Source organism: Littorina saxatilis, linkage group LG15 (assembly GCF_037325665.1).
Source record: "Littorina saxatilis isolate snail1 linkage group LG15, US_GU_Lsax_2.0, whole genome shotgun sequence".
NCBI lineage: Eukaryota > Metazoa > Mollusca > Gastropoda > Littorinimorpha > Littorinidae > Littorina > Littorina saxatilis.
The window spans coordinates 20,777,982-20,798,999 of record NC_090259.1 but is presented as its reverse complement, the minus strand read 5'-3'; the positions used below and the strand labels follow the sequence as shown (position 1 = coordinate 20,798,999).

Here is a 21,018-nt window from a genome sequence, read left to right as displayed (position 1 = left end):
CTGATGTACATTAATTTGTTTAGTTCCTTTTATCTGAATCAGCCCGTTTGCTTCTTTACGTACATATCTTAAATAAAACGGTATTTCTTCGTTTTATGCATAAAACGCATTGCTCCTCGTATTACGTCCTTTTGTTGGTAAAAACAAAACAAAACCCCAGGAAAATAAAAAACTAATTCAGGTCTTAAGCTGTTTTATTTATCTTAATTGTTTGAAGTAAGAAACTGCAGACAATTTCGATACTCAAAATTATAAATGCAAATACAATACTTTTTAATCAGGCATAGTATATCATTTAGTTTCTGCAACTGGTCATATGCAACGGCTGATCACAGTATATGTGTTGTTTTGTGGCTATAATGCAACAGCAGATTTACTTATTCCTGAGCAATGCTCAATAGAGTGGTTGATGCGGATTCTATGTGTCATTATTATGCCGCAGATATGATTCATGCACAGAAATGTTATTTTATGAAAAGTTCAATTCAATAGATGATTGGACACAACACAATTTGAACACTAGTAAACTAAACAAAAAAGACATGCAGCAGATACAATTAGGCAGGGCCTACTAATTAGACAAGACAAATACTTTGAGCATGAACATGGAAATGTTAAGAGTCTCCACTATGTTTACAGACCGAGAATGAACGGGAAGAGAACACTTACTACCTTCTTGATCCATTTTTAGCATGGAGTGAGAAGATATATGTACGCTTGTATTTTCCCATTCACGCAATCATTAGTTGTTTCAGCAGTGTTTTATTTAACAATTCATAGATGCACTATACAATGGGCATGTATAGAATCAACAACTAGTTATAAGCTTAAAGGTATAATTTGTTTTTTCGCTTAATACCGATCCAAAATTGTCTTTGTATTTTTACATTTTGATAACATCTCCTTGTAAACATCATATCAACATTATATCAATATTGGATTTGAAAGAAAATTGGATGATGTATCAACAAACATTAAACATCCGTGATACCTATCTTTCGTTGTCAAAAACAACTTTTTGAACATAGTGTATATTTGCTTTTACTGAAGGGTATTCTTCACGAGAATTAAATCAAACAGGATATAAACGAGCATTCTAGCAATAAGGTATCCTTGATATTGATGACAGTGTCCTTGAGTGTAACAGCAAATTAGTCACTGCATGTGGTCTTGTTGAAGACAAAAACACCCCACGGAACATGGATCAGCTTTTAAACTTTACCAAACTTGTGTGTGTGTGTGTGTGTGTGTGTGTGTGTGTGTGTGTGTGTGTGTGTGTGTGTGTGTGTGCGTGTGTGTTTGTGGTTTTTTCCGACAAATGGGGACGATTGTCACTGGACACCATTTGACTGGATTTGAGCAGATTGAGCGACCCCGTTTGACTGTTGCCTGGCATCCCTGTGGACAAACGGACATGATTTTCACACACATTTTTACACACATTTTTGCTCTGCAGTTTGTGGTCTTCTCTACTGAACCATTTGTGATTTTTGACTCACATGCGAAGCAAAAGTGAGTCTATGTACTCACCCGAGTCGTCCGTCCGTCCGTCCGGCCGGCCGTCCGTCCGGCCGTCCGGCCGTCCGGAAAACTTTAACGTTGGATATTTCTTGGACACTATTCAGTCTATCAGTACCAAATTTGGCAAGATGGTGTATGATGATAAGGCCCCAAAAAACATACATAGCATCTTGACCTTGCTTCAAGGTCAAGGTCGCAGGGGCCATAAATGTTGCCTAAAAAACAGCTATTTTTCACATTTTTCCCATTTTCTCTGAAGTTTTTGAGATTCAATACCTCACCTATATATGATATATAGGGCAAAGTGAGCCCCATCTTTTGATACCAGTTTGGTTTACCTTGCTTCAAGGTCAAGGTCACAGGAGCTCTTCAAAGTTGGATTGTATACATATTTTGAAGTGACCTTGACCCTGAACTATGGAAGATAACTGTTTCAAACTTAAAAATTATGTGGGGCACATGTTATGCTTTCATCATGAGACACATTTGGTCACATATGATCAAGGTCAAGGTCACTTTGACCCTTATGAAATGTGACCAAAATAAGGTAGTGAACCACTAAAAGTGACCATATCTCATGGTAGAAAGAGCCAATAAGCACCATTGTACTTCCTATGTCTTGAATTAACAGCTTTGTGTTGCATGACCTTGGATGACCTTGACCTTGGGTCAAGGTCACATGTATTTTGGTAGGAAAAATGTGTAAAGCATGTGAGTCGTATGGGCTTTGCCCTTCTTGTTATCATGTGACTTCAAATGACTTTACAGTAACTGTTTTCATCAGAATTAAGTTTCTAGTGCTAAGTATGAACCGCGTACGTGCCTTCTTGTTGCTATAAATTTTAATAAATTTCATAATACTACCAAGATAGTGGAGAAGCTTGATATTTCTTGTCTATCTCTCTCGGACACACTAACACACACGTACAAAGTAGCCGACCAGAGGTTGTGTTATTTCTGTTGAAGAAGGGGGTGGGGGGGGGGGTGATGGTAGATGGTGGGGGGGGGGGGTGTGAAGAGGGTGAGATAAGGATAAATGATAAACATGGCCTGTTGTGTTCTGAATGGATGAGACACATTTTGAAATTAGCAGACATTAAGAGTAATTAAAGCTTCACATTACACCTAATTGTTACCGGCAGCTCACAGCGAATAAAACTCGAATACAAATTCCTATAAACCGCTCTTTCGAGATTAATGGTCAGTCAAGCATGTCAGCAGTGAGCTGTTGCTGTTGGTGCGATATTCAAATAACATAGTGCAAGCTCAATCTACGTCCAGTAGCTACATAAACTACATTGTACTGCTTTGTTGAAATTCACCAGAATGTTTTGTTTTACATGTGAAAAGCATGTTTCCTTCAGAGATTCACAGAGAGATGTGATAATGATGATACAAAAAAACATTTTACAACGAAAGGGGTTTAAAGCTACACCTTTTCTTTAAACCTGTCCTTACATGCAATACAAATTTCCATTACGGAAAATAAAAAACAATAGACACACGAACAAACAAACAACTGGAGAAAATGTTCATATTCCAAATCATAAATGCAAACACATTAAGTAAAATATAATTAAATCAGGCTTAGTGTATCCTATAGTTTATGCAACTGGTCATATGCAACGGCTGATCACAGTACATTTGATATTTTGTGGCTATAATGCAACATCACATTTACTGATTCCTATGCAATGCTCAGTGTGCAAGGTGATTGCTGCGGATGTTGTGTGTCATAATTATGCTGCGGATGTTATGTGTCATAATTATGCTGCGGATGTTATGTGTCATAATCATGATGCGGATGTTATGTGTCATATTTATGCTGCGGATGTTATGTGTCATAATTATGCTGCAGATGTTGTGTGTCATAATTATGCTGCAGATGTTGTGTGTCATAATTATGCTGCGGATATTGTATGTCATTATTATGCTGCAGATGTTATGTGTCATAACTATGCTGCGAATGGTATGTGTCATAATTATGCTGCGGATGTTATGTGTCATAATTATGCTGCGGATATTATGTGTCATCATTATGCTGCAAATGTTATGTGTCAGTCATAACTATGCTGCGAATGGTATGTGTCATAATTATGCTGCGGATGTTATGTGTCATAATTATGCTGCGGATATTATGTGTCATCATTATGCTGCAAATGTTATGTGTCAGAATTATGATGCGGATGTTATGTGTCATAATTATGCTGCGGACGTTATGTGTCATAATTATGCTGCGGATATTACGTGTCATAAGTATGGTGCGGATTTTATGTGTCATATTTGTGCTGCGGATGTTATGTACGTGTCATAAATATGCCGCTGATATTACTCATGCACAAAAAGGGTTAGATTATGAAACGTTCAACTCAATAGATGATTAGGCCAACCCAGCTAGCAAGCTTTCGTCGGCCGACTGACGATTTCAGTCGGGTGACGTCGTCATATGTCGTGTGTCGTCGTCCGTTGTCGCGCCGATACCGTTTGACTGTGTGTAAAACTCGGCAAATGTACGTAATAAACCCCGACATCGGCCCGACGCAATGTTGCTGTCGATAAAATTATGCAGAGTTACGGGAGATAACAAATTGATGATCATTATTTTAACATTTGTTACGTCCCCTGTTCAAGCGTCGGTCCAGCAACGGCGTGACATTATGAGACTGACCATGCAAATGCGAAACTAAATTATTCATATTTGTTGACTTTTTCACATAGGAGTAGGATAATTAATTGTAAGTTTTATTTGCATATTTGCAATCAAATACAGCATGAGCTCAAATCATGAGTTTTACATTTTAAAAATACGCCATCATTTACTTGAAATATTCAAATAGCTTTCCTTACGGTAAACAAGATTGAGTGTGAAAATGGCTGCTGCTTTCCCGCGTGAGCGAATTTTATTTGTTTTCTTAGTTCAAGTTAATATCGAAAGAAGAGACATTCTTGGGAATGCTGGACAGCACATTGATGATATGTTATCCGAGACGAATGTCACCTCGGGATCTCAATCTGAGTGCTGGTCCCAGTGCCACGTGGTGGCGGTGAGAATAGTTGTGTAGCCAGTGAGTCAGGCTCTTGGCAATGACAATCAGATTCAGACGTCAACTCGAGGACAACCGACGGATGGAGCGAGTAAGTGATTTCGGTTTTTTTTGGCTCTCAATGTTAGTTTTGCTGTTACAGTGAGGGGGGGGGGGGAGTACATACTGCTGTATCTTATTCTGTATATGTAGATGTAGGTGTGTTTTGTCCTGTTACAGTGGAGGAGGGGGGTGTTGTACATACTGCTGTAAATATAGATGTAGGTGTGTTTTGTCTTGTTACAGTGGGGGGGGGGGGGGGTGTACATACTGCTGTAGATGTAGGTGTGTATTGTCCTGTTACAGGGGGGGGGGGGTAACATACTTCTGTAGCTGTAGGGGGAGGGGGGGTACATACTGCTGTAGCTGTTAGTGATTTTTGCACTGTTACACTGGGGGGGGGGGGGGTGGAGTACATACTGCTGAATCTGTAGCTGTAAGTGTGGTTTGCACTGTTACACTTGGGGGGGGGGGGGGGGGGGGGTGTACATACTGATGTATCTGTAGCTGTAGGTGTGACGTGTATTGCATTGTAACACTTGGGGAGGGGGGGTGTACATACTGATCTATCTGTAGCTGAGTGTGTGTTTTGCACTGTTACACACTTGGGGGGGGGGGGGTGTACTTACTAACTGCTGAATCTGTATGTGTGTTCTGCACAGTGACACTGGGGGGGGGGGGGGGGGGGAGGGGGTTGTACATACTGCTGAATCTGTAGCTGTAGGTGTGTTTTGTACTGTTACACTGGGGGGGGGGGGGGGGTGTGCATGCTGATGTATATGCTTGGCGCTGGTGGACAATATTCACTTTTTTGGCCAAAAACACACTTTTTGGCCAAAAACGTACATTATTGGCCAAAAAGTGTGTCTTTGGCCAAAAACATGTTTTGGCCAAAACTTTTAAGTGCAAAGTTTTGGCCAAAAATATATTTGGCCAAATCTAAAACATTTGGCCAAATCTTCACTTTTTGGCCAAATGTTTTAGATTTGGCCAAATATTTTTTTGGCCAAAACTTTTGCATTGAAAGTTTTGGCCAAAAAATAGTTTTGGCCAAAACTTCATTTTTTGGCCAAATCTTTGAGTACCCCTTGGCGCTGATGGACAATATTCATTTTTTTGGCCAAAAACGCCAGTTTTGGCCAAAAAAGCAAAGTTTTGGCCAAAAAAGTATAGTTTTGGCCAAAAACGCCAGTTTTGGCCAAAACCGCCAGTTGGCGCTGGTGGACAATATTCACTTATTTTGCCAAAAACACACTTTTTTGGCCAAAACTGGCGGTATTGGCCAAAAAAGCAAAGTTTTGGCCAAAAAAGCAAAGTTTTGGCCAAAAAGAGATTTGGCCAAAAAAGTGAATATTGTCCACCAGCGCCAGCAAATACAAAAGATTTGGCCAAAAAAAGATTTGGCCAAACAAAAAAGATTTGGCCAAAAAAGTGAAGATTTGGCCAAATCTTTTTTGTTTGGCCAAATCTTTTTTTGGCCAAATCTTTTTGTGGCAGAAGTTTGGCCAAATCTCCCGTTTTAGCTAACATAAACAGTTTTGGCCAAAACTTTTACATAGAAAGTTTTGGCCAAAAAAAAGTTATAGCCAAATCTATTTTATTTGGCCAAATGTGTGGGTTGTTTTGGCCAAATCTTTGTCTTTTTTGGCCAAAACTGGCGGTTTTTGCCAAAAAAGTGAATATTGTCCACCAGCGCCAAGCATAGATGTAACTGTAGCTGTAGCTGTAGGTGTGTTATGTACTGTTACAGTAGGGGGGGGGGGGGTTGAACATACTGCTGTTTTTGTAGCTGTAGGTGTGTTTTGCACACAGGGGGGGGGGGGGGATTGGGGTTGTATACTGCTGTATCTGTAGCTCTAGGTGTGTTTTGCACTCTACACGAGGGAAGGGGGTGGAGTGTTGTATGTTTTGTACTGTTACAGTGGTGGCAGCGGGGGGAGGGGGGTGTACATAATTTTGAATCTGTAGCTGTAAATGAGTTGTGTACTGTTACAGTGGGGGCGGGGGGGGGGGGGGTTGGGGGTTGTACATATTAATGCTGTAGCTGTAGGTGTGTTTTGCACTGTTACACTGGGGGGGGGGGGGGGGGTTGTACACACTGCTGTATCTGTAGCAGTAGGTGCGATTTGTGCTGTTACAGTTGGGGGGGGGGGGGTACATACTGCTGTAGCTGTAGGTGTTTTTTGCACTGTTACACTTGGGTTGGGGGAGGGGGGGTTGTACATACTGCTGAATCTGTAGCTGTAAGTGTGTTTTGCACTGTTACATTGGGGGGGGGGGGGGGTATACATACTGCTGTAACTGTAGCTGTAGGTGTGTTTTGTACTGTTACTAAGGGGGAGGGGGGTGTACATACGGCTGTAGCTGTAAGTAATTTTTGCACTATGCTGAATCTGTTGCTGTAGGTGTGTTTTATACTGTAATACTGAGGGGGGGGGGGTTGTACATACGGCTGTATCTGTAGCTGTAGGTGTGTTTTGTACTGTTACAGTGAGGGCGGGGGGGGGGGGTCTACATACTGCTGTATCTGTAGCTGGTGTTGTGTTTTGCACTGTTACACTGGGGGGGGGGGGGGGTTGTACATACTGCTGTATCTGTATCTGTAGGTTTGTTTTCCACTGTAACACTGGGGGGAGGGGGGTTGTACTGCTGTAGCTGTAGCTTTAAATGAATTTTGCACTGTTACACTTGGGGGGCGGGGCGGGGGGGATACATACTGATGTAGCTGCACCCAGCCAGCAAGACATTAGCGGCCGATAATCGGCCGAACACCCTTCAAAAAGTCGGGCCGGTGATGTCAAAAGATACGACGCGGGTGTTGGCCCGACTAACTTTTGCAAAGAGGTAAAGAGGCGGCCGACAGGCGGCCGAACACCTGTACTATGGCGGCACGCATCCGGTCCGATGTTAATCGGCCCGATGGCTTGTTGGACCTGCGGGCCGACATCGTCCGGATGCGGACCGGATGCGTGCCGCCATAGTACAGGTGTTCGGCCGCCTGTCGGCCGCCTCGTTGCCTCTTTGCAAAAGTTAGTCGGGCCAACACCCGCGTCGTATGTTTTGACGTCACCGGCCCGACTTTTTGAAGGGTGTTCGGCCGATTATCGGCCGCTAATGTCTTGCTGGCTGGGAAACACGATTGGAACAGTTGTACACTAAACAAACAAAACATGCAGCAGATACACATGTTGACACCAGCACACACAACACTATAGTTTCACGTATGATTCATTTTAGTCCTTTTGTATAATGTAGAATTTAACATAACGAGTTTTTCTGCACCTCATGTCAATGAGAAAGTATGTGTACAAACAGAAAACACACAGATACCATGTTTGTTATCACTTGTTTGTTCTTTCTTTCTTTCTTTCTTTATTTGGTGTTTAACGTCGTTTTCAACCACGAAGGTTATATCGCGACGAGGGAAAGGGGGGAGATGGGATAGGGGAAAGGGGGGAGATGGGATAGAGCCACGTGTTAAGTGTTTCTTGTTCACAAAAGCACTAATCAAAAAATTGCTCCAGGGGCTTGCAACGTAGTACAATATATGACCTTACTGGGAGAATGCAAGTTTCCAGCACAAAGGACTAAACATTTCTTACATACTGCTTGACTAAAATCTTTACAAACATTGACTATATTCTATACAAGAACCACTTAACAAGGGTAATAAGTGAAGAATTTTATGGGTGAGAAAAGGAAAGTAAAAGGACTTTGGGGAGGCAGAAATAAAGAAACAAGAAAAAGATCCTAATTAGGTTCACGGCATCGAGAGTGATGCGACCTTCTCTCAGAAGTTAGTAGAGAAGGCTCCCCCATCCACCACCCGGGGGACGCGCCTCTACGCCAATTAGGGGGCGCGAGGACTTGTTTATTGATTGATTACAATTTTGAAAAAAGAAAAGAGAAAAAAAGAGAGAAAAAAAGACATGCAGCAGATAAAAGTAACTACTAAGACAAGAAACATACTTTCAGCATGAACATGGTAATGTTGATAATCTTAACTATGTTTACAGACCGAGAATTCATGGGAAGAGAACCACCGCCTTAATCCCTTCTTAGGACGGCGTGAGAAGATACATGTACGCCTGTATTGTCATAATCACAAACTCATTTTAGGTTTAAATAGTGTTTTAGTCAATGATTCATGGATACAATGAGCATGTCTAGAATCAACAACGAGCTACAAGCTAAAAGGTATGATCATTTTTCTTCGCTTACTACCCGTCTTTTTTTTGTCTTTGTATTTTTTGGATAAAATCTCCTTTGTTTTTACATACACATTATATCAACATTGGATTGGAAAGAACATTGGATGGTGTATTAACAAAAATTAAATATTCTTGATACATATCTTTTGTTGTCAAAAAACTACTTTTTGGAACATAGTGTTTATTTGCTGTTGCAGACGGGTATTTTTCACGAGAATTAAATCAAACAGGATATAAACGAGCATTCTAGCAATAAGGTATCCTTGATATTGATGACAGTGTCCTTGAGTTTAACAGCAAATTAGTAACTGCATGTGCTCTTGTTGAAGACAAAAACACCCCACGGAACATGGATCAGCTTTTAAACTTTACGAAACTTGTGTGAGTGTGTGTGTGTGAGTGTGTGTGTGTGTGTTTGTGTGTGTGTGTGTGTGTGTGTGTGTGTTTGTCAAAAACAACTTTAGGAATGTAGTATATATTTGCCTTTGCTGACGGGTATTTTTCAAGAGAATAAAATAAAACAGGATATAAACGAACATTCTAGCAAAAGGCATCATTGATATTGATAACAGTGTCCTTGAGTGTAACAGCAAAATGAAGTCAATGTGGTCATGTTCAAGAAAACACATACACACACGACATGGATCAGATTTAACACTTTACCAAACTAGGTTGTGTGTGTGTGTGTGCGTGTGTGTGTGTGTGTGCGTGTGTGCGTGAGTGTGTGTGTATGTGTGTGTGTGTGTGTGTGTGTGTGCGTACAAGTGTGTCTAGGCAAGGGGCAGATGGAGGACGTTTTTAATTATTAAAACAAAATCTGGGCAATTTTTACGAAGTGATCAAGAAGAAAAGTTGTTTACAACGATTAGTAATATCTTATGTTAAAATGTATTGTTTCCAGCTTTCGCAGTTTGAGCCCTGTACAGGTAAATGTTCGCAAATTAAGCGGAAAAACGCTCACATTTATACCTGATGGGTGTGTCACAGTTTAATATCTCAAAACTGTCACGTTCATAGGACATACACTGACCGAGGAATGCAGTAAAACGGAACCTGACAGGTGTGAAAAAAACGTGCCCCCGTCACAGTAGACAGGTCAGCGGGGTGCATTACTGAGGTTCATTCGGGGTTGAAATTTATCCATTTGTGGTGTTATCACTCAAACATTTTACGAGGGCAGAGCAAAAACGATTAGGGATATCACTTAACCCTTGTAACACAAGATAGTACTAATCGTCCTGAACAATGTTTGCTTTTAAAGAATTAAAAATGTCCTCCTCTAACCACCCGGAAAGATATATAACACGGATACCAATTAACTAGAATTGTTCAGGATACGGGCGGGGATGTAGCTCAGTCGGTAGCGCGCTGGATTTGTATCCAGTTGGCCGCTGTCAGCGTGAGTTCGTCCCCACGTTCGGCGAGAGATTTATTTTTCTCAGAGTCAACTTTGTGTGCAGACTCTCCCTCGGTGTCCGAACACCCCCGTGTGTACACGCAAGCACAAGACCAAGTGCGCACGAAAAAGATCCTGTAATCCATGTCAGAGTTCGGTGGGTTTAATATAGAAACACGAAAATACCCAGCATGCTTCCTCCGAAAGCGGCGTATGGCTGCCTAAATGGCGGGGTAAAAACGGTCATACACGTAAAATTCCACTCGTGCAAAAAACACGAGTGTACGTGGGAGTTACAGCCCACGAACACAGAAGAAAAAGAAGAAGAAGTTCGGGATACTATTTGCGCATTGTCACGCCCCACGTTCCAGTCTTCCGTTTACATGCTCAACTCCGACAGGTTTAATGCTTGCTTTGTATGTTGGCCTGATATTGATAACGTTGCATGTTTCTGATAGAAAACCATATCCTTGTAAAACTGTCAAATTATCGATTGTTCTGAAAAACTGTAATGTCCGGAATCACGTTGAATATTATAGCCATGTCCGCAAAGAAGGCCATTACAACTGTAACCAGCTTTTGGAAAATAAAGGGATGCCATCCAGTCTTGATTTATCTAATCTTAGGCAAGATTGGATAGAGTCCCCTGGTTTGTGCGTGTTCCTGATGGTTTGGTTATCGACCCAAATGGGCTCTGCGCTGTTATGCAGTTCTGTTTAACTGTTAGTTAATGATAGGTACATGTGATCAAACTGCGGTTATCCTCTATTCTCAAGAAAGGGTTGAAAGGATAAATAAAAATTGAAACCGAAAGTCCGAACAGTGAAACGAAAAGGAAGTAAATTAATTTGCTAACAAATCTTCTTTGGTCTGTTCTGTGCTAGCTGCTATGTGTAAACAATGAACTATTGATCCTTTAGTTGTCTGCATTTCGCCCTGTCATTCTTCTGAAACTGCTGATCCATCAAATCTAGGAAACGCTTGTCCTCGACAGACAATCCAATCTTGTCATCCTCCTTGGTTCTCTGGAAGACCGTATCACCAAGGCAGTCAGCCTCTGTGACCTTGAAGTCGTTTGTGCACGGCTCGAAGATGGTCCCTCGGTCAGAAGTGACTGAGGTTTTGTTCACACGAACAGCTGAAGGTGATGATGGTTTGTGCATCCGATTCAAGCAGACGTCTCCGACTATCACCCAACCAAGAGGTAGGCGCTGAGCGAAGGGAGACATAGGGGGCCCAGTCACTTGTTCCGTCACATGATGCGCTTCTGGCAAGTCACGCCCAATAAGCAAGGCAATGGGAGCTCTGCTGTGAATCTGTGGAATGTTGTGGGCAATGTTTCGGAGATCGGGGTGATGCTGAGCTACTTCTGGTGTGGGGATTTCTGTTCTGTCATTTGGAATGTTTGCACATTCAAGCAGGGGAGGTAACCTCATAGTCTTTCCCCCGTCATGGGACTGGACGCACAATCTGTCTGCACGACGCCCACTGATGGTGCTTTGTCCTGCACACGAAGACAAGGTGTACAAGACTTCTTGTGATGATACCTGTTGCTCGTTGAACAAAGATGGGGCAGCCAGTGACCTGTTGCTCTGGTCATCGATGATTGCGTAAACTTCCTGGGTTCTCTCTGGTTCGCCTTCTGGAAACACATGGACTAAGATAACCTTGCCACAGGACCTCTGCCGTGTGCTGACAAAACCGAGTAAGTCCACTGAAGCTGGTTCTGAGATAAACGACTTTTTCTGTTTTATTACATTTCTCAAAAGTGACGATTATCTTGATCAACCTACAGAGATGTAGAGGTTACATGCCGAGTCTCAGTGATTATTAAAAATAATGGTCGAAGTTAGCGGATCATGAAAAATGCGAGCTTCAGCGAGCTTTTTCATGACCGCGAACTGAGACCATTATTTTTAATAATCACTGAGACGAGGTGTGTAACCTCTTTATTCCTCCTTTCTTCAGTTATTCAAAGAAAACAGGAGTTTTTGTGCGAAAGTTTGATCGAATCCGAATCACTCAACCAGTCAACCTGCGCAGGCGATCGACTAATGCGCGGTTGTATAGTTCCGTGCAAATCATTCCATTCTGTTTACACTTCTTGTCAGTTTCCCTGTTTTGGACTAAAATCAAGTACACAGATATGCTGTTATTCTGCTGTGGCGGTAAAGGCAGATATTGTGTGTTCTTTTTAGGTTTTAGTATCGCTTAAGATAATGTTCTTTCGTCAAATGGGACTAGCAGACGAACATTTGCACCCGTGTTCCAACGTTAATTACTGTATGAAGTTCAGTTTTCTGGGGAAAATAGTGTATGAAACCGCTTTATTTTGTTTAAATTGATGAGATGTGTGCATTTGGTTGCGTGTGATCTGTTTATAAAATGAAATATTGTTAAAAACTGACCGTCGGATTGCAGTCAGTGTTGTCGAAGAAACTGCGTTAAAAGAAGGGGAACTACTCTTGTCGCTAGAGTATGAGTTACTTGCCTTGGGAATTTGCTTGTGATGAACAGTTTGTGCACGGCAGATCTAGATTCAGAAAACAACAGAACTCATGGATTTTATATGGAGATTCATGTGTTCAGGCCTGTAGTTGTTAATTTAAATGCGGTATGTTTGTATCGTTTGCTCCAGAAATGTATACTTCGTACATTAGAGCGTTCGGAACTTTTCAGTCGCAAAAGTAGTACCGAAACAGAACAGCTTCTCAACCCATTGCACTATCGAGGATTCAGGCTGTTGCTGGCTCGTTATTTGTTTGGTTGCTGGGTCATTATCGAAAAATAACTAGCTCTACAAGTTTACAGAGGTAAAGAAGCAGAGGGGGGAATAAAATAAGATAAATAGCATTAATGTACGTTTACAACCCGAGTTTGATAATGATCTGATGGATGGTTTTTGTTTTGTTGGGCATTTTGTGGACTTACTTGGTTTTGTCACTTTTTTCCATTATATCAGATCTAAAAAATGTGACAGATCTAAGCAAGTGGACTTACTTGGTTTTGTCAAAACGAAAACATGTCTGTATCACCTTCCACCCCCACACCGTCCCCATCTGCAGGATCATACGATCTAACTGGCACATCTTGGCCAAGAGCGCGAAGTTTGCCGACACCTTCAAGAAAGGTCCTCTCTTTGCATACAAAAGAGACCGCAATTTGCGTGACATGCTGGTTCATTCATCTCTTCGTCCGGGTCCATCCATCCCGGGTACCGTCTCCTGTGCCAAACCCAATTGCAAGGCCTGCCCCTTCCTCAGTGCAGCGCAACACACGTGCAGGGTCCGAAAGGATCCTTCACAGTGCGTCGGTCCTTCACCTGCCAGAACACTAACGTGATCTATGCACTGAGGTGTGGGGCTTGTGCCATGCTGTACATTGGCGAGACATACCGCACATTCGAGACTCGGCTCGGAGAACATCTGGCAGACATAGCGCACCACCGCACTAACCGTCCCGTGGCAGCACATTTTTGTGCGGACGGTCACTCTGCCGCTGACGTCCAGGCGCTCGCCTATGGCAAGGCACTGGTGATGACTTTGAACGCAAACACGGGAGTTGAACCTCATCAGCTAGCTTGGCACACTTCGTCCCGATGGCATCAACATCATGCCATGATTCCCTTCATCATGACTTTGTATACGCGCGGGTGTGTGTGTGTGTGTGTGTGCATACCTGTGTAAGTGTGTGTGTGTGTGTGTATACGTGCATGTATGTGTGTGTGTGAGTGTGTGTGTGAAAGTTTAAAATCGGCACTTTTGCGAACTCATCACTTTTTATTTACATTTTTTTCTTTTTGTTATTTGTATTATTATTTGTTTAGTGTAGGTATTGTTGACACTCTCTCTCTCTCTCTCTCTCTCTCTCTCTCTCTCTCTCTCTCTCTCTCTCTCTCTCTCTCTCTCTCTCTCTCTCTCTCTCTTTCAACTTCGGGCCCTTCAAGCGTTATTATTCTGATTTGTTTCGTTTTGGTTTCCTTTTTCATTGCTCATTTTTCTTTTTGATTTATCTCCCTTTCCCCTTTCTTTTGCGCTTGGAGGACATCTTCTCTGATAAGTCGTTTTGATATTTGTATTGTTGTTTTCATTTTTTTTTTAACCTGTTGAAGACCTTTAGGTCGAAACGTTGTTCATTGTCATTTGTTTGTATATTTCGTTGCGAGTCCAGTATATTAGGTATTACTCTCAAAACACTTGGAAGAAAAAGTACCGTAAAATCCCTAGCATACGCCCACCCCCCCCCCACCCCCCTCCGCACATATTTCGGGTAAAAGTAGGGGGTGGGCGTTTGCTAGGTATACACCCATTTGCAAGATAAAGTGTCATCACATTTTCACGAGGAAAAAAAGTGATACAACCATGTGATTTATGCAATTTTAATACAAAATAAACACATCGTTTGTTTACGCAAATAAAGATCAAGGTTCTGTGATAGAAAAATAAAAAAACACAAGTGACCTTGATTTTTCTCATTCTCAGAATAACGTCAGCACAAACACAGTTTCTTCTCTTGTTTAGAGACCCTCTTCCAAGTATTCCATCACAACTTGTTCAACTTCTTCAGATTTAACTGGCTGTCACGATCGGGTGACAGAGACCAAGAAAGTGTCACTCAGTGGAGTGCCTGTTCTTGGTCGATTATGATAGAAAGCGCCTGTGCGTGATATTGGGCTACAGCAGAGTTTGCTGACAGTGCTCAACTAGCACGGATGTTTTGTAGTGCACGAGTTTCACAGTGGGGGTTTCTGCTGTCATAGGGCTGACGGTTTTTCGCTGACAGCGCGCACGGGATTTTCACGGATTGAGTTTCTCGTGTCTTTTTTCTGCTTGGGGAGGCAAAATTGTGTATAGCTGGACTGGTTTTGTGACAAGGTCAGTCACGTGTTATTGGCTAGGTTGTCTGAGTGAGACACAAGGACGGCACACTTGACACCCAGCGGCAGAAGGGGAAGGATCTAATACACAGTTTCTAGAGTATGATGGTTTTTCACCGAGTATTGTATTCGGCACTCTAGGGGAGCTTCCACCGGTTATTTCCTTCACACTGCCACATATTTTGCTGAGGACAAGTCGTCAACATTCCTTCGTCGGCGATGGCTTTCGCATAAGGATTCGACAAGGGGTTCTGGAGGTTTTTGGTCACTGTTGACGAACAGAGGCTGTTCCAGGGAGGAGGCGGACTTTGCTTCCATTGAGAGTACAATCATAGGCTTTTGAGGTAATAAATCATTATTTAACGCTGTTGATGAGTCTGTGTTGTGGAATGAAATACTCTCTGTTGTTCTTTCCAGGTTAGCGCATAATTTACTCTCTGTGACGCTAAAATACTAATCTGTATATGGTTTTTGCAGATAGGGAGAGAAGGACGGAAAATGACTGTTTTGTTGTTGTAAAAAGTCCGTTTTGTGCAGGCCCACGTGCTCGATGAGGTATTTAAAGATGACACGTTTTAAGGTGGTGGGTGAGGGGTAGCTGACATGTTTAGTGCACCGATGCTTTCTGTTTGCAGCCTTCGTTTCGTTTCGTGTTCCTGTAACTGCTGCACGGCTGCCTTTGGCGGGACACTGCTAGCCGCAGACGTTGGAACTGGGACCTGAGGAAGCTACGCTAACCGGCTAACCAGCAAACCGGCTAACCAGCAGACCGGCTAACCAGCGAACCGGCTAACCAGCAACCCGGCTAACCAGCATACCGGCTAACCAGCATACAGAAAGAAAGCTAAGTGCACCGTGTCTTACGCACCCCGTTGACCACCGTTGTCTTTTCTTATCTGTGATTTCATTGGAGTAGTGACAACGTGGGGTGGTGACACCTGCATGGACTAGAGCTTTTGAACAGAACATTCTCATTTTGACTGTATTTACACGGGTTCAGCGTGTTACTATAATTTTCTATATACTACTGGCATTTTGTCAGTGAACACTGGTTTTTTTACGTGTTGAGAACGTAAAAGGAACATATTTTGAGTGAAGGCTCGAGGGAGGTGGAGAGTTTATACATAAACAGGCGTCTGAAACTTATACTTTTGTTGACTCTATTTAATTGTATGCCTGCGAGAGTGGATCGTGGTGTGGTTAGTTAATTAGTAGTAATTAACCGGTTCATAATCACCTTAAGTGATATATTGAAACGTGACACATGGGGGCCAAGCCGGGATCTACTCAGTTAATTTCCAACTGATAAAGACCCACCAATTAAGGATAACTAAGAGCAGATAATCTCGTCAGTGCTCGACTTATTTTCTGCTTGGTGCTACCCTTTTTTGTATAGTTTTGATCATATACCACACCTTAAGCGATTCACATCTTGCAGGAAATGTAAATTGTAATTTGTAAGCTATTGTATGCGCTAACTGTGATTACTTCCCTTTCCTTTGTTTGTGAATCTTTGTTGTTGTACGTTCAGAGTTTTCCGTTGCAGAGAGCTGAGCGGGGTTAGCGGATTTGTTATTCGTTTTACTCAGTTTTCTCTACATTGTTGTTTCGTATTCTGTAACAGGTTACATTTCTACCGTCTTGTTTTACTTGGATTTTTCTCCATATTTTGACTTTGTTGGAATTTTGGGGGGGAAGGGTCCGAGGACTTCTGTCCTAACCTAGGCTGTGGGAAACACTCTGTTTCACCGCAAAAAGCAGCCGATAAAGTAGGCCACGGCTGTGGGAAACACTTTGTTTCACCGCAAAAAGCAGCCATAAAGTAGGCTACGCGATTTGTTCTACACCGTTTGGATTTTTCTTCTGCATTTTCTGGTTGCTGGATTTTTGTATCCAACGCTTTCATCACCGCGTATTCTAGCTATAGCCGCGTTAGACTTACTTTTGTGATAAAGCTTTGCTAAAACTAACCATGGCTACAGGGGGATCTCCTACGAAGAGATTAACTTTTGAGACTCCTGGTAGCGAGGAACAGACAGAGCGAGACGCACGCGTTAGAGCGCGTAGTTTGCTTAAGCGCAAGGAGTTAGAACGTAAGGAAGACATAGAGCGACAGACGAGAAAAGAAGAGCTTGACAGACAAGAACGACAGGCCGAACGTGAGAGACAGGAACGACAAGACGAACGTGACAGACAAGAACGGAAAGAGAAAGATGAACGAGACAGACAAGAAAAGAAAGAGAAAGATGAACGAGACAGACAAGAAAAGAAAGAGAAAGATGAACGAGACAGACAAGAAAGGGAACGACAGACCGAACGTGACCGACAGGATAAGAAAGACGAGCTTGACAGACAGGAACGACAGGCCGAACGTGACAGACAGGACAAACAGGCGGATCGCGATCACCAGCTAGAGCTAGCTAGGCTACAGGCCGAGAAGGGTACGCTTACTCAGGCTAGCGCGCCGACGTTTGTTGCCGACCGTACGAGACTGCCGACGTTCGACGATGACAAGGACGAGCTCGACGACTTTTTACGCCGGTTTGAGCGCATTGCATCTGACCAGAAGTGGGAAGAGGCCACGTGGGCTAGCCGCCTTAGCACCTGCTTAAAAGGACGCGCATTGCAGCTCTACAACGCTTTGGATGACGACGAGGCGAGAGACTATCAGGCACTAAAGAAGGCGTTACTCCAGCGCTTCAACCTGACTGCGGAAGCCTACAGACGACGTCTGCGTAACAGCAAGAGACTGAGCGGCGAGCTGAGCCATCAGTTTGTGGCACGCCTTAATCTCTACCTGCGGCGCTGGGTGGAGATGGCCGAAAAGGACTGGACCGTCAACGACCTTGCCGACCTCATTGTCATGGAACAACTGATGTCCAGCCTGCGACCTGAGGTGGTGACCTTCGTGCAGGAGCACCAGCCTAAGACTACTCAGGAAGCAGCCGACTGGATCAGAGTACACGAGGACGCCCAGGCGATCTCTGGCAAATCTTCAGGCTCACGGCCGGGAAAATCGGGAAATTCAGGTTCTTCAGGACCCAAGGACGGGAAGGACGATCAGGGACACAAAGGATCAAGTTCCAGAACTGACATCCAGTGTTATTACTGCAACAAGCGGGGCCACGTGAAGAAGGACTGCCACAGGAGACAGGCTGACCAGAAGGGCGTACACTTTGTTGGCAGTGAGGAGCTAAGGGACGTCACGAGCTCATGCACAATTCCACAACTCTGCGTTCCGTGCTCCAGGAAACATTTCCAGCCCCACTGCAACGTCTACGTTAACGGAGTGAAGGGCGAAGGTCTGCGGGACACAGGGGCAGACATGATAGTGGTTCGGGCGAGTCTAGTTCCAGCTATGGCCTACACAGGAGACAGCATCAGGGTGAGAATGGCCGAGGCATCTCACGCTTACGACTTGAACACGGCAGTGATCAAGGTCGTAACCCCGTTGTTCACGGGGACCATTGTGGCCGTCGTCATGGACGATCCTCCATGCGACCTGCTCATTGGGAACCGGGTTCAGTTTGTGGACGGCGTCACCAGGGAGGTTCCCGTTTATCGGTCTCCCGACGTCATTTCAGTGCTCACGCGGGCACAGGCGGAGCGAGAGGACAAACCTCTCAAACCCCTACCTGCTGCACGAGCTGCCCTGGGGAACGTGACCCCCGCGCTTCTCGCGAAGGCTCAGGCATCTGATCCGACATTAGCAACTCCTCGGGAGCACGCGAAGTCGGGGAAGGTGAAGCTGAGCGGGAAGCATGGGAGGTCAAGGTTCCTCAGGGACAAGAAGTTGCTCTACCGGGAGTTCAGCAACCAAGAAGGTACATTCAAACAGGTTGTCGTGCCTCGCGAGTTTCGCGAGGGTGTCATGGCAACGGCACACGACTCGATTCTGGGAGGTCATCTTGGTACCAAGAAGACCACGGATCGTGTCTGGCGCCACTTTTACTGGCCAGGCATCTGCACGGATGTCCGACGTTTCTGTGCGTCCTGCGATAAGTGCCAGAAGGTGGTTGCCAAAGGAAGGGTGAGGAAGGTCCCCTTGGAGAAGATGCCGCTCATCGACGAACCCTTTCGTCGGGTGGCAGTGGACATCATCGGGCCCATCTTGCCTGCGTCTGAGGACGGAAACAGATACATTTTGACCATGGTGGACTACGCTACTCGATACCCAGAGGCGATCCCTCTGAAATCGATTGAAGCCACGCGAGTAGCTGAGGCTCTGGTTACTATGTGGTCCCGGCTGGGAATTCCATCAGAGGTACTCACCGACAGAGGCACGCAGTTCACGGGAGGAGTGATGGCGGAGGCAGCACGACTGCTATCACTGGAGCAGCACTTCACCACTCCTTACCATGCTCAGTGCAACGGACTGGTGGAAAGGTTCAATGGCACCTTGAAGACCATGCTGAGGAAACTAGCTCAGGAGAAACCACGCACGTGGGACAGGTACATCCCAGCATTGCTTTTTGCATACCGCGAGGTTCCTCAGGAGAGCTTGGGCTTTTCCCCATTTGAGTTGTTGTACGGCAGACAGGTACGCGGTCCCATGGCTATCCTGCGTCAGGCTTGGACGGACGAAGAAGCTGACGAGGAGGTGCAGACGACAGCGACCTACATCGTAGAACTCAGGAACAGGATTGAAGAGACCTGCAAACTGGCTCAAGAGAACCTGGGAAGAGCAGCACAGCGTTACGCGCGAGGATTCGACCGCAAGGCACGGCCGCGCAGCTTCAAGATTGGAGAACGGGTGTTGCTACTTCTACCTGTCAAACACAACAAGCTACAACTGCAGTGGCAAGGACCTTTTGAGGTGACAGCGAGGGTGGGCCAGAACGACTACAGGATCATGATGCACGGGAAAGCACGCCTGTACCACGCCAACCTGCTGCGCGCCTACATAGAGAGGACAGCCTACGGGGAGAAGAACAAAGACCAGAAGAACAAAGACAAGAAGACAGAGAAGGTTGCAGTCATCAGGGGTGAAACGAGGGGTTGCTCGTTCTTGAGGACGACCTTTCTGTCTGGAGACGGACCATCAACCTCTGCAATATCTTCAGGTTGCAAGGTTGGCAAACGCCAGACTTATGCGCTGGGCGTTGATTCTCCAACCGTACCAATTCACGGTACGCGTCATTCCGGGCGCCAACAATGTTGGAGCTGACTTTCTCTCTCGGGCTGTAGAGGAGAACATGACTGTGAGCGAAACCGAGGTTTCGTCTTGAAGAGGGGAGGTGTGTCACGATCGGGTGACAGAGACCAAGAAAGTGTCACTCAGTGGAGTGCCTGTTCTTGGTCGATTATGATAGAAAGCGCCTGTGCGTGATATTGGGCTACAGCAGAGTTTGCTGACAGTGCTCAACTAGCACGGATGTTTTGTAGTGCACGAGTTTCACAGTGGGGGTTTCTGCTGTCATAGGGCTGACGGTTTTTCGCTGACAGCGCGCACGGGATTTTCACGGATTGAGTTTCTCGTGTCTTTTTTCTGCTTGGGAGGCAGAATTGTGTATAGCTGGACTGGTTTTGTGACAAGGTCAGTCACGTGTTATTGGCTAGGTTGTCTGAGAGAGACACAAGGACGGCACACTTGACACCCAGCGGCAGAAGGGGAAGGATCTAATACACAGTTTCTAGAGTATGATGGTTTTTCACCGAGTATTGTATTCGGCACTCTAGGGGAGCTTCCACCGGTTATTTCCTTCACACTGCCACATATTTTGCTGAGGACAAGTCGTCAACATTCCTTCGTCGGCGATGGCTTTCGCATAAGGATTCGACAAGGGGTTCTGGAGGTTTTTGGTCACTGTTGACGAACAGAGGCTGTTCCAGGGAGGAGGCGGACTTTGCTTCCATTGAGAGTACAATCATAGGCTTTTGAGGTAATAAATCATTATTTAACGCTGTTGATGAGTCTGTGTTGTGGAATGA

At 44.4% G+C, this 21,018-nt stretch overlaps 2 protein-coding genes across 4 annotated transcripts in view; both read right to left on the bottom strand.

Annotated features, from left to right (window-relative positions):
* The window catches only part of LOC138948791 (fibropellin-1-like), a 334,700-nt gene that overhangs the window by 45,204 nt on the left and 268,478 nt on the right, over positions 1 to 21,018 (bottom strand). The window lies entirely within an intron of this gene.
* The window catches only part of LOC138948792 (folylpolyglutamate synthase, mitochondrial-like), a 324,370-nt gene that overhangs the window by 152,657 nt on the left and 150,695 nt on the right, over positions 1 to 21,018 (bottom strand). The window lies entirely within an intron of this gene.